The following is a 17,869-nucleotide window of genomic DNA, read 5'->3' as shown; positions in this document are numbered from 1 at the left end:
CCACTACGTGGGATGGTTGACACGAAGTGCCTTGTCTCAGATTTCTGCTGGTTCTCAGAGTTTGTTGCAGAGGACACTTTTAACGACCAGGGTCAGTGCAGATCTGACCAGCATCAGGCTGGCCAGGTGGAGGTAACCCAGGAAGGCCTCCAGGAGAGGAGGCGTTGTGAACCAGAAGTGCCCGGTGTCACAGTGACCCTGGGTTTAGTTTCGATGGACGCGTTTTCCAGCACTGGCTTTGCCACTGCCCTGGGACCTTGAACCAGTCACGTCCTCACTGTAGCCCTCAGCTTCCTCGTCTCTAAAAGGGGATCATGTGTGGAAATGTCCAGAAGAGTGACTGGCTTCCTCCGTCTGGAAAGCCTCTCTCCCTCCTGGACCCGAGCCTGGGGCTGATTCACAGTCGCTATCAGCATCGTTCTCAGGCCCTCGGGGGCGACAAGTTGTTTATCTTGGTGTCGGAACCCATTCCTAACATTGCAGAGACACAGACACTGAAAGACTGGGGGCCTGCCGCACCCCCACCCCCACCTTTCCACCCTCTCCCCTCCCTCACCCTCACCCCGGGGGCTCAAGGGAATGACGGAAAATGCGACTGGAAGGCCAGCACGCTGGGCTTCCCAGGGGCAGAGTCAGGCGGTTCCCACGGAGACCCTCCCGGTGGCTGCCAAAGAGCCTTCCCTCGGAATGACTCCTAAGTTTATGCCCCCTTTCCAGCCCCTGTGCCTGTCTCTGAGCTCAGGGCTTCCATCCGTCCCCCGCCCCGAGACAATTCTAGAAACCTCCCCTCTGTCCTCCTGCCCTAGCCCTCCCCGCCCCCTCATCCTCCACCGCCCCTGATGCCGGTCCTGCCTGCGCGGCCCAGCCCAGCACCTTCAGCAGCTGCCCAGGTAGGGGATGAAGCCTCCTGCAGCTCCAGACCACCCCCCCAGCTCTGGATTCAGAACGGTCTCCTTGGAGGGGAGGGGGTTCTGCTGGACACGTGGCGTGCTCTCCTCCTGGAACATCCCCCGATCCGTTTCTCTGATTGTCTCGGGGCATCTCAGACCCCACTCTGAGATGACCACACCACCCCGCCCCAAGCTCTCATGCCCCCCCTGCAGTGTGGTGGCTGAGAACAGAGGCCCCAGCACCTGACTCATAATCCGCACCCTGGCCCTGCTCCTGCTGAGCGACTGTCTGTATCCCTCTGGGGCTCACCTGTAAAAAGGAGACCATGATGTTCCCTTCCTCAGAGGGCTCCTGGGAGGAGCCGTGGCGAGGCAGCATACGACAATACGCAGTGTGTGTGTGTGTGAGTGTGTGTGTGTGTGAGTGTGTGAGTGTGTGTGTGAGGTCAGTGACCTGGGGCCCTCGTCATCCCCGTTTCACCCAGTGACCCACCCACCTGACACCCGCGTTTTTGCTGGGCTCTGAGCTGGTTGCTGTTTCACAGAGAAGCCTAGGGCCAGTCCAGGCGCTGCAGCGGGGGCAGAGAGCGAGGAGTGACCCTCTGCCTGGGGGAAGCACCTGAGCAGGGCTCCCCAGGTGGCCCCAGCTTGACCCAGACTCTCGGCGTCTGGGGCCTGGCACGGGCTCCACGCAGCAGGAGCTGAGCAGTGGGGTCGAGTCATCGGCTGGTTGTGACCTTTCTGTGCCTCACTTCCTGCAGCATAATCGTTCCTGCTTCGTGGGACTGAGGACTGGCATCATTACGACAGTAAGTTACAATGCCTGCCACGTGTGGAGTGTTCAGCGAATGAGGAACGTATGAATACATGAAAACCCTGCTCCTGAGCCTCGTGGGTTTCCCCTTACTTTTCAAGCTGGGGGTTTAGTTCCCGGACTTTCACTTCTCCATTGCGCTGACATGGCTCAGCAGGAGCGTCCCTGCTACAGACGTTAGGTCTTGCGTGTCTCTGGCTCTAGAGCCTGCAGCGCCCCCAGGGCCCCGGCCCCAGCCCCGGGCCCCTGGTTTTCAGTGACGTGCACGTCCTCTGCTGTGAGCTGCCTTTTCATACCCTTAGCCCGTTTTCGTCTTGAACTGTTTATCTTCCTCCCAGTGATCGACAGGGGCCTTCCCGCATCATGTCCTGAGCCCTCGTCTGTTAGCTGAGAGGCTTCTGCTGTTTGTCGTTTGTGGAATTCTTCCTCCTCTTCCCTAACCGTAGATACCGCCCTTCTTTTTTTGCAAATAGTTTTTTCCTATTACAAGAGCAATACAGATTCTTTGCAGAAAAATTGGAATATACGCATAATGAAGGAAAAGAAAAGCCCCTGACAGCCGCCTGCCCAGAGGTAACTCCGTCAGGGAGCTGGCACATTGCCTCCTGGTGTGTACATGTCTGAGCTGTTCCTCAGGGTGGCCCAGTGATGTCACACTGCTGAGGGCATCTCGCTGTGCAGCGGGCAGCCTCAGAGAATGTGCTTTAGCCGTTTTCAGTCTGTCAGTCTTCCTTCCTGGCAGTTTGTAGCTGGACCTTCCATGCCTGGTTTTTGTCTTTTCATTGGTGGGTTGTTTAATGTGTCTGATCTTATGGCACCAAAACCTCCCACCGTCTTGAGCAAAGACTTCCAGCTCCTTCCCTCCTGCTTCCACTCACCTCTGGCAGACCCAGCTCAGACCTCTGTGGGGCAGCGGGGAGGGCAGAGTGGGAAGGCCCTGAGCTGGCAACTGGGTCACTGCACTGCAGCCCCAGGCCCTCCGTGAAACTGCTGGTGACCACGGGCGAGTCGCTTTGCTTCTTTCAGTCATGTTAAGCTCCTTGCTTCCTGCTTCCTGCTTCCTGGAGGGTGCAAACTACACTCAGTAGGTTTTCCAGACCTGGGAGAAGGCAGAGCAGCCAAGAGGTGGAGGGCAGAGATGCCAGGCTCAGGTGTGCCTGAAGCTGGGCCCTGTCTGTGTAGAAGCCTGCTTGTCCGAGGCAGGGAGTTGAAGCTCCTTTTTGTGCCACATGGGAATGCAGAGTTGCGCGGACAAGCCCGGGGAGCAAGCTTGGAGGAGGCCCCTGGACGTAATGCTGCCTCCAGTTGACTCCGGTTTTCGCCCACCTCTGCCAGTGACTTGCCATGTGGCCTTGGCAGGTCACTCAGCCTGGGCCTCAGGACCCCTCCGAAACCTGTTCGTTGGTAGGGGGGCGGATACATAGTGATGAGAAAGGCTACAGGTTCAGAGTGGCAGCATTGAGTCTCAGCCCCGCCTTGGACCATCTTAGGCAAGTTGTAAGCTCTCTCAGGTTGCAGGGTGAGGTTCATCATCTATAAGATGGGAACACGACAGCACCTACCTGGTACAATTTGCTGTGAACTGTTAATGAACTGTTCCAGGTGCAAAGTAATGCTCAACGTGTACGTTTGACAGCCGCCGCGTGCTGGGATTCTGGGGTCGCCCGAGAAAAGGATGGGCGTCATTCCCAGAACGGCCAGCAGGTGGTGCTGTCTCAGAGCAAATCTCAGAGTCGCTCCGTGGGAAGCTTTTCTCCAGCTGGTAGGGGAGGTCCCTTCGGAGCCAGAGGACATTTGAGATGGAAGGGGTTCTGGGGAGCCCAGCGCCCCCGTTTTCCAGAGAGGGGCTCTGAGACTAAAGAGGGCATGTTTCTTTCCTGCAGTCATCGCAGAGCCGGGTGTGAGCTCAGGCCGCGTGCGTCCAGTCTCCCTCCCACCCGCAGGCCACCCCTCCCACCACAGGGGTGGGCTGTTTGGCGGGCAGGGCCTGCTTGAAGAGGTCGGGATGCCCGGTTCCCACAGCCCTGCTGGGTGTGTGTCTGTGTGGGGAGGGTGTTCCTGACTCTCCAGGGGAAGGGGACCCAGGGTGCCTGCCCCTTGCATGACCCTGAATGGGTTCCCTACTCAGCTTTGCCCGCCCATCATCTGCCGAGGTGGGTGGAGAGGATGCAGCTGGCAGGAGCAAAGGCATGTCCCTAGGGAGAGGCAGCTCGGAGGGCACAGAGCCGGGATGCTCCAGGGACCCCGTTCTGTGTGAGTGTCCCACCCCCAGCCCAGTCCAGCCCAGTCCTCTCTCAGGGGGCTGGGGATTTGGAGCCCCAGTGAATGACCCTCATGGGTTCGTGAGGCTTAAGGTGCAGCCTGGCACTAGGGGCGCCCCATCTCACCTGGAGGTCCATGGGCCCCAGATCCCCACACGAGGCGGTGTGGCTCCCAGCTCTGGGAGGAGAGGGAGCAGGGGGCGCCCGCCGAGCCCCTCCCCCAGCCCTGCCCTCTCAGCCTCCACTTCTCCTCAGCACTCTGTTCCCTTACTGCCCCCCACAGACCTGGCCCTGGACCAGCCACCTCACTCCCTCTGAAGGTCCCACGTCATCTCCAGAGCCCCTGAGGGACGCTAAGCCGCTAGAGCCTGGAAATGGGGAGCCAGGGCCCTTGCAGATGGACGGACATCTGGGCTCTTTTCATTCCTTTTTTTTGTTTGGTTTTTTTTGCTGCCTTTTTAAAAACTTTGCTTTGGGTTTTGTTTGTTTTTTGGTGGGAAGGTAATTAGGTTTATTTATTTAATGGGGGGACTGGGGATTGAGACCAGGACCCCGGTGTGCACTCTACACTGAGCTACGTCCTCTCCCCCGTTTTCATGTACTTAGACTGGGGTGTGTTTGTGAAATGAAACGTGGCAGCTGGAGTTACAAAGACTGCAACTTGTTTGAAATGCCTACGACTACAGGTTACTGTTTGTCACGTATAAGACGTGACAGTGCCTGTAGCCTTCGTGAGCGTGACAGGCAAAGCCTGGATCTGGGCCCTTCGTGAATGTGGTGCTCAGAGCCAGACAGCCCTCCTTCCCGCCCTCCCCATGGACTGACACCAGGGGCTGCAAGGCTGGAACCTGGGGTCTGGAGTCTGGCCCGTCTCTGCCCTGGAGGTTCCGGAATCACAGAATGTCAGGCCCAGAGGGGCCTTACGATCAGCTTGCCCGAACCCTCCTGTAACAGATTCGGAACCTGAGAGGCAGGGAGAAGAGGTCCTTTGCTCAAAACACTCAGCAAGCGAGAGGGAGGTCCAGGCCACGGCACCAGAGCTCCTGACTCCCAGGCTGGTGCTCTTCCTGCTTCGATTTAGCAAACAGAAAAGGAAAAGCACCCAGGAAATCCTGAGGCTGAAGCACCCCCCTTTCCCCTCTCCTCACCCTCGGCCCCTCTCTCCTGACGCTGGATCCATGACCCTGACCACAACCACCACAAAAACAGCCCCTTTCATCTGCTACCCTTGGTATCTGGACACGGAGGGACTCTGGTCCCATCTAAACATTGGAGCAATCTAGAAAGGGCTCAATGCTCCCAAGGGGCAGAAACGGCCAGAGGAGGGACGGGGAAGGCAGGGCCTGGTTGCTGGGCAACCAGCTTCATCTGTTGCCTCGGTGACGGCCCCATCAGAGGGAGGCTGTGGCAGTGTGTGCCCATGAGTCTCCAGTCTTTTCAGCACCAGCTGGCTGGAACCCCCTCCCCGTGGCACCCTGCCTCCTGCACACGTTGGAGGCCCCAAAACTCGACTAGGACCCTTACCGGCCTCATTTCCCGCCTCCTCCTCCATTCCTCGTCGGAGAATTTCAGGCTGCAGCCACCCCAGATTGTCAGCCTCTCTGTTTACAACACCTTTGACCTTCCCTCCAGACCTCCACTTAAGCATCTCTCCCAGTGTGGTGGCTGGCTGGGGCCACTGCCTCCGAGGGGCAGCAAGCAGGGAGGAGCCCACCGCGGTGCGCAGTGGCTGCTGAGGCTGCTCCCACAGGAGCCGGGCTCCCGCCCCCAGCCTCTGCGGGGCTGGAGGAGAAGAGGGGTGGCCGTCGTTCAGGTGACAGACATTCAGTGAGCACTGCTGTCACTCTAGCACGATGCCTGGCCCTGGCACACGGGGCACATAGGACAGTCCAGTCGCTGCCGCCCAGCCCAGGGGACGTCAGACGAGCAAGAGGAGAGTTACATGGAGGTAGATGTGCTCCAGGAGGGAGGGGTCTTGGGAGCTGGGTGAGCACAGAGGAGACGCCCCTCGTAGATTACCAGGGGGCGTGTAGGGGCTCCCTCCACGGGTGGCTATGTCCCCACCCCCAGAACCTGTGCACGCTGCCTGTGTCACAGAGGAGACCCTACGGATGTGATTCAGATCTTGAGACGAGACGATTATCCTGGGTTATCTGGTGGGCCCAGTGTCATCACAAGGGTCCTTATAAGATGGAGGCAGGAGGTCAGAGAGAGAGGAGACCAGATGGTGGAGACAAGAGGTGGGAGTGATGTGAGGAAGGGGCCACGCAGCGAGGGGTGCAGGCGGCCTCAGAAGCTGAGAAAGGCGGAGATCAGCTTCTCCCCTGAGCCTTCCAGGAGGAGCACAGCCCCCAACACTGACTTGGCCCCGGAAGACGAACTGTGTGCTTCTCCAGAACGGCAAGAGTAAATCTGCATCGTTTCACAACACTAAGTTGGTGACAATTAGTCACAGCAGCCACAAGGAACTAATAGGAGGGTGAAGGCTTCTTGGGGGAGGTGACGATTAGCCGAGTTTTGAAGAGTTAGTAGGAATGAATCCTGCAAAGGGGCAGAGGAATCAGTCGGGGCAAAAGCCAGACAATGAGAGAGCTCCTGGCACTTCCGTGCCCCATACGTGGTGCAGTGAGGACTAGGCGGGGGGTGGGCTGTCAGAGGAGAGGAGAGAGACCAGGACAGGGGCCAGACCACAGCGGACCTTACAAGCCAGGGCAAGGAGTTCGGACGTTCCCCTGAAGGCAGTGGGGAGCCATTGAGGAGAATAAGCAGGGGATGGCTGGATCACACTGGACTCCTGGGAAGGTCACACTGACTTCCTAAGGGAGAAGGAGTTGCAGGGGACGAGAAGGCTGTGGGGAGACCAAGCTGGAAGCCGGGCAGCCGTCGGGTGGGAAGGTGAGCACGGCAGTCACGACTGGAGGGGTGGTGATGGGCCGAGGGGATGGGCCGAGGGGGCTGGCCAGGCCCTGCTGCTGCTGGCACATGGGGACAAGGAGGGCTCAGTTTTGCAAGTAGGTGGTCACATCTCAGGGGCTGGGGTGAGTGGACGGAGGTCAAGGGGACTGGACGCAGAGGCAGCTGTCTGAAGGGCTAGTCCAGGGATTTGTGCTTCAGGATTTGGAGCAGGTGGGAGTGACCCTGAGCAGAAATCCCGTCTGGGTTCTGACAAGGGCGTCAAGCAGACCCTCAGAAGCTGCCTAGCTCGGAGGAGGGTGTGGCCCAGGGGTGGAGCGTGTGCTTAGCGTGCACGAGGTCCTGGGCTCAATCCCAGCACCTCTCTTTAAAAAATCAAATGCCGATCTGGAAACCATGGAGTCCCCCCCGCAAGAGAACGCGGCAGTCGGCACTAGACAGACGGTTCCCTCCTCCCCTCCGCCTGGGGGGGGAGAAGCGATCCCGCCCTCTCAGCCTCTTTACTCTGAACTCCCTGTTAAAGCACACTCAGAGTCGGCCTGGTCTTTGGGGGAGGCGGGGGCTGCCCCCCACATTGGCAGTTCCCCACAGCAGGGGGAGCTGGGGGCTCAAGTGTCCCCTTCGTAGTCTGTGTGACCCCGGTCTTGGGTCAGAGGCTTTGAAGTCTCTAGCAAATGATGGGGGCAGACGGAGAAAGCTGCTCACCTTCACGAGAAGTCAAAGAAATGACTGGGAAACGCCCTCACACCCAGTGGTGTCCCGGGTGGAGAGGGGCACAGGGCGGGGAGCTGGTAAACGTGTCTGGAGAGCAACTTGAGAATCTGCTGAGAAGATGCTCCTTCCCTTTCACCCAGCAAGTTCTGTTCTGGGAGCACGTCCTCAGGAAACGGGCACAGATGTGAAAGGAAAGATTTACGTACGAAATGCATCTCATGACAGAGCTTATAATTGGGAAAAATGAAAACTCTTCAACAACAGGGCAATGGTTACGACTCTAGGGCCCCGCGTAGGAAGGGCTATTACGGGACCTTAAAAAAAAGGTGTTTGCAAAAAAAAAAATTTAATGACATGAGAAAACACTCATGGTATAAAATACTTACGTCATGCAAAAGTGTCTTAATGGTATAAACTTAACTCTGCCAAGAGAACTGCAAAGAAAGAAACTTAAAAGCAACATGCCAAAGCAAAACCTGGCTGGCTATAAATGCAGTACTTTGAGGTTTTTGTTTTTTGCTTTTGTTTTGTTTTTTGCTTCTCTGCAAGATCCTAACGTTTCCAAATTTTCTGCCAATATACATATATGACTTTAACAAAATGAAAAAGGTTGAATAAACCAGGAAGTCTCTTTAGAAATCAGAAGCTGGTCTGTTTCCTAACCCAGGGCTTTCCTCACAGACGAGAGTCTGGTCTTCCTCTTCCAAGTCCCCAGTCCCCAGTCCCCAGTCCCCAGAATGGGCAAGAGAGTGACGGTGAGCGTCCGGGAGAAGGTGGCTCCCGTACCAGCCGGTCGCCTGGGTGCTCCGGGCTCTGGCGCGGTCCCCAGTGCCCCGAGGGAGTGGGCTGACATCCCTGTCCCTTAGTCTCGCTCTTCCTGTCCGCCGTTGCCCTCACTTTGCGGGGGAGGAAACTGAGGCTCAGAGAGGCGGCGCAAGCTGACAGGTAAGCTGCTCAAAGTCCTAACAGCCAGGAAGGGCCCCCCAGTGTTTGGAGCTAAGGTCAAGCAAGGCCACCCTCCACAGCCAGTAAATGGCAGAGCTGGGACTCAGCCCCAGCCCGCCTGCCGCCGAAGCATATGACAGCACCTCCAGGCAACCCTGAAGGTGCTGGACGGAAGGGCCTGGTGCGTGCCAGTCCGGGTGCGCAGGACAGTGGATGACCCGCTGCTGAGGCTTGCCCCCCAGGTGGACTAAACCAGACTTTCTGGGGTTGGGCCCTGGCATCCTCCAGCATGCACCCAGGAACGAGAACCGCTGGGGTTAGGTTGTCTCTGAAGCCCCTTCCTGAGTGCTGTCTTGTCCCGGGTAACACAGCTAACTAGGGATGGAATGCTCCCTGCTCAACGCGGGGCCGGGGTCTGAGGAGTCTGTGTGCACGGTGCTGGGGGAGGGGCCCAGATGGCTTGGCCGTAGTGGGTGGGAAACTTCCGTTTTCTGCCTTGATGAAATTGTATGACATTACACGGTCCCAGAAGAAACAGGAGAAGAACTGCTTCCAGTTGATTTGGTCAAATTCCTAATGGTTTCCCCAACTCAGAAGATGGGAAAAGGGGGAGTGCCCCCTCCTCTCTCCAGTGCTTCCCTGCTTACTTGAGGCAGAATCTGGGAGGAGGGTCTGTGCTGAGGACCACAGATCCAGGTTAAAGGGTCAGTCTCGAGGCCACAGACCACCGTCTGGCCCCTCCCTCCACCAGTCCTGAGAGCTGGGGGAGATGTTAGGACAGGAAGAATGTAAGACTGGCACTGTAGGGGGCTGGGCTTAGAAACAAGAGCGGCCCACCTGTCCCCTCCCCCTTCAGTGCCCAGCTCAGCCCAGAGGGATGGGAGGAGGTTCAGGGACCAAGAGAGGAGAAGAGACCAGAGGAGGGGAGACCCACTCTTTTCCCCACCTTCTTACAGTGGGACTTGTGGCAGGAAGGAAGATGGCCCCAGGGGAAGGCAGCTCTCAGGGAGTAGGGTTCAGGGCTCACGGAGTCTCTGAACAGTTGGATGGGTCGTCGCTCGGAGACACGTCCCCGGTTCCCAAAATAAGCACTGGCCCCTCCTGTCCCCTCCACGCACATCCCATCAGCTGTTCCCTTTTTGGACATAACTGTGTTTGGGGGGTTGGCCTTCCCGTCTAGAAGGACACCGTGCTCACCACGTCCCCCTGTTGACCTCTGGGAAGGCCGGGTACCAGTCAGCTCTGTGAAAACTCTTGAACAACCAGAGTGATGAGCTTCTGGGTTGGGGAGCCCGCGGAGACGGGGAGCGTGGCGGGCTCTGAGAGGCACGAGGGCACCTGTGCTTTCCCCAAGCCCTGCCCAGTGCATCTCCCCCATCTGACTCCCCCTGAGTTCTGTCTGTTTATAATAATCTGGACACGAGGCACTGTTCCTCTGAGTCCTGGAGCTGCTCTGGCAAACGGATCGAACCCTGGGAGGGGCTGTGGGAACCTCTGATCAGAAGCCCAGGTGATAACCTGGGCCTTGCAGTTGGCACCTGAAAGGGGTGGAAGGCAGTTTCGTAGGAAGGAAGAACTTGCAGATCGGCTGCAGGGGGTGCAGGGAGCTGACCGCCTCCAGCACCTTCTGGCCACAGGATCTGAAGGGCTCTCACTGAGCCCTTAACCCGTGGAATCTGATACCATCTCCAGAACTGAGTTAAATTTGTGGGACACGCAGTCAGTGTCCAATGAGAACTAGAGAATTGTTTGGGGTGGAAAAACAATACGCATTGGAGTGCCTTGATGAAGGTCAGTTTGGCCTAGGAAAGTAAAGACCTGTCCCTTAGTGTTCTTACACTCTCGAGCCTGGCTGTCCCTTCCCTGCTGACCAGCGGCCTGAATAGGGAGGATGAACACGGGCCTCCAGCAGGAATCAGCCCTGTGGGCACCGTGACGTTGGGCCAGTGAGACTGACTTCTGGCCTCCAGAGCTGAGAGCATACACTTGTGCTGCCGTTTAGCTACTGGGTTTGCGGTGGCCCGTAACAGCAGCACCGAGGAGCGGCTGCACCTGCAGTGCGGGGTAAAGGTCCGTGCTCAGGCACAGGGAGAGCAGGGCAGGAGGGGTGAGCCAGGCCCTGAGACGGGCCAGCAGGTGCAGGGGCTCAGTGCACGTGAAAGGACAGCCTCACTGGGCCGGGGATGTGGGACTTCTGCAGTTCTTGTGTTCTTGGTGATAGCCGGGTGACCGTGGGGGGTGAGGGAGGCGGGACCACACTGCTGACGGCCTTGCAGGTGGGCGACAGGTGGGATTTAGGCCGGAAAGGATGGGGTCTGACTTGAGCTCCGCGAGTGTCATCCTGCCTGCGGAGAGGGGGTGGGGAGGCGGTCACAGCTGTCCTGGGAGCGGGGATGAAGCCGCCGCGGGCTGGGCCGCAGTAAGCAAGGATGCCCCACCAAGGCAGGAGGGGGAAGGAGGGCTGACGGTACCCACGCCGGCTCCTGCAGGAAGCGCTGAAGGGACCGATAGGGGCAGAGGAAACGACCTTGGAGGTAGCAAGATGTCCCCAAGGCCTTCTCTGTGTTTACTCCTTCCCCCTCCGGGCCTCAGTTTCCCGTTGGTGCAGTGATCCCTGAAGTTCTCACTGCGAACAGTCCGAGCCCGAGGCCTCAAGGACCCGGTTCCGCGCTCCCCGTCTGGAGGTGTAGCTCCCCAGGTGTCCGGCAGAGGGCGGGCGGCCCTCATCCTTCCTGAGCAAGAACTTGGGGCTCGGAGGGGCCCTGCTCCCCTGAAGCCTGGCGCGCGTGCGGGCGCGCACACACCGCGTGCGCCCTCCGGGAAGCAGACCCTGAGACGGAGTCGGGGGTGCAGGAGGCTGGCTGAGGCTCACACTTGCGACACACAGATGCGGAGGGAAGAGACGGGACTGGCAGGGAGGGCCTCGGGCCGAGACGCAGGTCTGACCACGCTTCCGCCGCTCCCACCGCAGGGAACCGCCGTCGAGCCCCGCCCCTGAGACGCGAGGGGCTCAGCCAGTGGCTGGGGGCTGCTTGGAAGATGGGGTTTCAAATCCTGCGGCCAGAAAGCGCTGGAGGCGGTCGGCTCCCTGCACCCGCTGAGGCCGATCTGCAAGTTCTTCCTTGAAGCCGCGCACGCCGCCCCCTCTCTCCGAGCCTGAGCGCCCTCTCTGCTGCTCGCTGGTGGGGCCCCTTCCTAGCGGCCCTCCCGCAACCCCTCCAGCCTCCGGGACCTGGAGGGCCGTGCGCCAGGCACGAGCTGGCCTTGGTGTTAGCGGATCCGACGTGAGGGAAGAGCAGCGCAGCCCGAGGAGTTAGCACCCCCTCTTATGGACTTCCTGGGGCACAGCCAGGGTTATCTTCCCCACCAGCCCCCAGGCGTAGGATCCAAAATGCGAATGTGGGCGGGGCCACACTCCCCCCACCCCCAGGGAATGGCACACAGAGAGCCCCCGAGCCCTGATGGCTTTAAGGGGTTCGTGCCCCCCACCCCCACCGCCGACAGCCCCACCTTCTCAGTACTGGTGGGGTCCCAGGAGGTGGAGCTTTGAAAGGGACTTTCCCAGAGCCGGGCCTGCGGGTGCTCAAGAGACAAGCAGTGGGTTGGGGACGGGGCTGGGAGCACGGGGCTTCCCCTACATATGCCACACTGGGCCGCCCCCCTTCCAGTTCCTCTCAGGCACCTCGACGCCCATCTGCCATTTGGAATACTTGGGCAGTGCCTGCAGCTCCAGTCTCCCAGGTCCAGATGGTCATCCTTACCCCCGCCCCGCTGCCCTCACCTCCAGCCCCACTCAGAGCACAGGCCTGGGCAGAAGCCAGCACTGCCTCCCAGCACCTTCTCCTTCCAGAGTAGAGGGTCCTTGGTTGTCATGGAGACCAGGCCTGCTCGGGAGGGTGGGAGAGCGGAAGCCTGACAGATACCTGGCTAGAGAGAGCAGGAGAAAATGCCCCCGCTACCCCCTACCTCCCCCTACCCACCCCCCACCCCCACCCCCCCGGGCACACGCATCTAGAGCCTGAGAAGGGACAGGCGGACGTAGGAGGCTTGTGACTGTGACGGTGACTGTGCATGGGGTTGAGCGAGGACAAATGGATGCGTGTGTGTGCAGGGCCGCACGTCTGTGTGAGGGGAACGCGTGTCAGTGGGTTTGTATGTAGCGACCGTGTTTCTCCTGCTGGTGTGTGTGGTGGCCTGTGTGTGTAGTAGCGTGTGGGACTGATCGTGCCTGTGAGCTGTGATGCGTGCACACTCACCTGTGAATGGGACGAGCTGGGGGTGGGTGCCCTGTCATCTCCAGAGCCGGCTGCCCAGGAAGCCCCAGCTCTATGCTGAGGTGTGGACGGGAACCTTGGGAGATGCGAGAAGAAACAGGGACCCCTGCACAAAGGCTGGGCCACCCGCCCCTCTCGTGGTCAGACAGGGCGGCCTCTCCCTTCTCCGCTCTCCTCAGACTGTAAGCTCCCTGGACAAGGGTTGTATTTCTCCCTTGAACTGGGAGCCTTACCAAGGTCCTTTCTAATGTTTCCCCTTAAATCAGAAGTTCTCAGAGTGTAAGAGAATTCTTGTTTAATGGAATGGGGTTCCTAAATAAAATATAGGGTGTACAGTTAAATTTGAATTTCAAATAAAAAACAATTTTTTAGTATAAATGTACTCTAAATATCACATGGAATGTATTTATATTAAAAAATTACTCACTGAATCTGAAATCAAACTTAACTGGGAATCCTATATTTTTATTTGCTAAGTCTGGCAACCCTATACTGGAAGCCCCCAAAGACACAGATAGGGGAAAAATGAATAGTTGTAAGATATTCTACACAAATAGTAACCAAAATAGAGTTGGATGGCTATATATACTAATGGCAGACAAAATAGATATTAGATAAAAAGTTGTTATGCGATTGGGATATTATATATTAACAAAAGGGTCAATCCATCAAGAAGATATAACAGTGTAGATAAACATGCTCCTAACAACAGGGTCCCAGAACGCGTGATGCAAACACTGCTAGAACTGGAGGGAGAGACACACGGCCCCACGTCAGCAGCTGGAGCTGTCAGGGCCTCGCCTTCCGCAGTACAAGCGCTAGAAGGAAGAGCAGCGAGAGCGGAAAGGCCTTGGGCAGGGCTGCAAACCACGAGGCCCGACGGGCGCACACAGAGCCCTCCACCAGCGGCAGAAACCCATTTTTCTCAAGTGCGCATGGAACATTCTCCAGGATGGGCTGCATGTTAGGTCACAACAAGGTTTAAAAAGTTAAGCCATCCAAAATATCTTCTCTGACCACAATGGAATGAAAGTAGAAACCAACAGCAGAAAGGAAAGCTGGAAAAGTCACAAATATTTGGAAACTAAACAACATCCTCTGGAGCCACCAGTGGGTCAGAGAAGAAACCACAAGGGAGGCGAGCAGCTGGGAAACACTGACACAGCGGGAGCAGGAGGCAGCACGGCGGAGCCTCAGGGCTCAGCACTGGCGGTGCTCAGTGGGAAACGTGTAGCTGTGCAGGCCTGCATTGTAAAGGAAGGAAGGCTTCAAACCAATGACCTGACACCTTGAGAAACTAGAAAAGAATTTCAATCCCCAGGACTTTCTCTAAAAAAAGTAAATAAATGAATAAACCTAATTACCTCCCCCCTCAAAAAGAGGAAAAGAAAAAAAAGGTTTCAAAAAAAAAAAAAAACTAGAAAAAAAAAAAAGAGCAAATGGACCCCAAAGCAAGCAGAAGGAAAAAATAAGATCAGAGCAGAGATAAACAACATAGAGAATAAAAAAAAAAATCAATGAAACAAGAATTTGGCTCCTTGAAAAGAGCACAAAATCAACACACCATTAGCTAGAAAAGAAACAAGACTCAAGTTACCAAAATCAAATGAAACGGGACGTCACGACCGACTGCCCAGAGACAAGAACAGATCACAGGAGAGCATGGACCGCAGTGCGTGGAGGACTGAGTGGCCCGGAGGAGGCGCGCAGATGCCCAGGCAGACACGAGCCAGCGGGGCCGACTCACGAAGAAACAGAATCTGAACAGACCTGCATGTGGTCAAGAGGTTGGATCAATAATGAAAAATTTCCCAGCAAAGAAAAGCCCAGAACCAAGTGGCTTCACTGGTGAATTCTACCAACAATGCAAAGCCGAGCCGACACTAATCTTTCTCAAACTCTTCCAAAATAATAGAAGAGGAAGGAATACGTTTTAATTCATTCTATGAGGCCAGCATTGCCCTCATACCAAATCTGAGCAAAGACATTACATGAAAAGAAAGCAGCAGGCCAGGGTCCCAGGGTCCCTCGTGAACATTGGCTGGTCTGAGCTCGGAACAATTGCTGTGTTTGTTGTTGAGTGGGGGGCGCTGTTCCTTGGGACTTTTTATTATTTACCCTTTAATAACACTGTTTTCCACACGCAAACTCCAATTATACAGGGGGCCTTGACAGACCTAAACTAAACTTCTATGTGGGATTGTCTGAGATCAGTTTAATCATGGTGAAACGCTTCACGCCGTCTCCTGACATAGTTTGTGGCTCAGCACATTCTAAATTGTCAGTGACTGGGAGGGCACAGCTCAGCGGCGGAGCGCGTGCTCAGCATGCATGAGGTCCTGGATTCAAGCCCCAGTACCTCCATTAAAAAAAAAGAAAAAAGAAACCGAATACCTCCCCTCCCCAAACCCCAAATTATCCAAGATTACAGAGTCATTGTGAAGATGAACTGAGCTGCTCGATTCTGTCATCCTTCTAACGCCATGGGTCAAATAATGTCAGTGTGCCCTCCCTTTCAGCCTTTTTCTTTGATTTTTTGGAAAAAGAAAACTTCAGAAGTTTTTCCAAAAGAGAGTGAAAAAAATTTCTGGTGAAGATATTTTACTGGAAATTTTTGACTACAAGAAACATTTGAAAACCGCTATACAGAAGAAACAAAGATATAAACAGTATTGCAATTTCTGGGATTTGTGAAATGGAATTATTAGAATTTCTACCAAATCTATCCTTATATGTTTCCTGAGCATTATGTCTTGCATCATGTAAAAGTAATTTCTTAAGTTAAACTTGACAGAAAGTGTTCTTTAACGCATTATGAGCAGAGGTGGACGGACGGATACAGCTTTACTATCTACCGAACATGAACTTCAGATCAGTTTGGACGCCGTCAGTCAGATTTGCAGAAACTGTAATGTTATTATTTGCTACTGTGACTAATGTAGACGTATAAGGTTTCCTCCATTTTCAAAACCACATCAATATAATTAGAAAATATTAATCATTACTATTTTTCTTTTTTGTATATTTAGTTTTAAAAATTTTTATTGGTGTGGATATCTGTAAAGTTAAAAAAACATTTTCACTGTCTGCAGTTTTTTCCAGCCATTTTTACGATTTCTTTCATTGCAAGATTATAACATGCTTGTTGTACAGGGGAAGGGACAACCCCCCCACTCTGGGTATCGGGGGCACAAAGAGGGAGACTGGCTGGGAGAGGCATTTGTCTAAGGCTGAGGACCTGGCCCGCCCCATGCTCCTCGCCCACCTCCCTGCCTTCTGGGCCCTTCCTGTGCAGGTAGGAAGGACACCTGCCTGGGCTGTGCTGGGGCATCCCAGCCTTCACTGATGGTGCCACAGAACCCACCCCCCCCACACACTCCACCCCCCCACCCCCCCGCTGCTTCCTCTGCCAGAGCAGAAGGGAGCCTCGCGGTGTTAATTGGTACTAAAGAATTCCCGCGCCCCATCTTTTCCTCCACGGCTGTGGGGAGGCAGCTGCCCCACTTCCCAAGCCCTGGGCACGCCGCCTGGATGCCGAGAAGGAAGATGCTCCTCATAGAAAGTCAGCACTTTCTCTGAGCCAGCATCCTTCCTAAGCACTTGTCATGTGTGTCACTCACTTAAAAAACTGTTTATTGAAGTGTTGTCTATTAACAATGCTGTGTTAGCTTCCGGTGCACAGCACAGTGCTTCAGTCACACGTACACAGACGTACATGGGTATGTTCTTTTTCAGCTTCTTTTCCATTACAGGCTGTTACAAGATACTGACTGTAACTCCCCGTGCTCTATAGGAGGTCCTCGCTGTTTACCTGTTTTGTATATAGTGGTGTGTTTCTGTTAGTCCCAAACTCCTAATTTATCCTCCTCCCCTCTTCCCCTTTAGTGACTATAGTTTCATTTCCTTTTTTTTTTTTAATTGAAGTATAGCCAGTGTACAATGTGTGTCAGTTTCTGGTGTGCAGCACAGTGTTTCAGTCACACATGGACATACATATACTCCTTTTAATATTCTTTTTCATTACAGGTCACTACAAGATATTGAATGTAGTTCCCTGTGCTGTGCAGTAGGACCTTGTTTATCTGTTTATTTTCTATGTCTGTGAGTCTGTTTCTGGTTTGTAAATAGGTTCATTTGTATCTTTTTTTTAGATTCCACATGTAAGTGGTATCATAGGATACCTGTCTTCGACTTACTTCACTTAGTATGATAATCTCTAGGTCCATCCATGTTGCTGCAAATGGCATTATTTCATTCTTTTTTATGGCTGAGTAGTATTCCAGTGTGTGTGTGTGTGTGTGACATCTTTATCCAGTCAATGTCCTGGCTATTGTAAATAGTGCTGCTGTGAACATTGGGGTGCAGGTGTCTTTTCAAACTAGAGTTTTGTCCAGATATATGCCCAGGTGTGGGATTGCTGGATCATATGGTAAGTCTATTTTTAGTTTTTTTTAAGGAAGCTCCCTACTGTTCTCCACAGTGGTTGCACCAAACTGCATTCCCACCAGCAGTGTGGGAGGGCTCCCCCTTCCCCACACCCCATGTATAACTCATGTAACCGTCATGATGAGGCAGGCACTATTGGAAATCCCGTTTTACAGCTGAGAAGTTCTTGCCCCAGGCCAGGTACAGGTTTTGCCTTGTGAGGTCGCTGCTGTCCTTAACCCCTCTGATAGAAGAGGAAACTGGAGCCCAGAGAGGCTAAGTACTTCAGCCAGGGTCACACAGCCAGGGAGTGGCAGAGAGAATTTGGACTCAGATCTGGGCGATGCTAAATCCTTGGGTCCCTGATCACCACACAGAACGTCCTCTCTGAGAGACCCCGACTTAAAATCCAGCCTTTGATCCTGTGGCTACTGAGAGGATGTGCCATAGGGATGGCGGCTCCTTCCCCTCCCTCCAGCCCCAGGCCACACCAGCTGGGAGTTAGGACACTGAAGGCACTTGCTCCCTGGCCCTGGGTGCTTTGCTTCCCTGGGCTACGGCCGCCCTGTCCTCTCCCCGTGGCCCATTTCTGTTCCACAAGCCTCCTCTGTGGTTAAGGGGAAAATTAGTCTC

The 17,869-nt window shown here is 55.2% G+C and overlaps 1 long non-coding RNA gene across 3 annotated transcripts in view; it reads left to right on the top strand.

Annotated features, from left to right (window-relative positions):
* The window catches only part of LOC116149411 (uncharacterized), a 35,058-nt gene extending 26,956 nt beyond the window's left edge, over positions 1-8,102 (top strand). For 2 of the 3 annotated variants that reach the window (XR_010378375.1, XR_010378373.1), the window contains 2 exons: positions 1,652-1,747; positions 4,249-8,102. This is a non-coding gene — a long non-coding RNA (uncharacterized LOC116149411). The remainder of the gene's footprint in view (positions 1-1,651; positions 1,748-4,248) is intronic. The other variant, XR_010378374.1, reaches the window with a different exon arrangement.
* Positions 8,103-17,869: the final 9,767 nt, after the last annotated feature.

This window comes from Camelus dromedarius, chromosome 29 (genome assembly GCF_036321535.1).
Source record: "Camelus dromedarius isolate mCamDro1 chromosome 29, mCamDro1.pat, whole genome shotgun sequence".
In the NCBI taxonomy this organism is placed as follows: Eukaryota; Metazoa; Chordata; class Mammalia; order Artiodactyla; family Camelidae; genus Camelus; species Camelus dromedarius.
Note: the sequence above shows the minus strand (reverse complement) of the source record. Positions and strands in the feature narration are given on the sequence as shown.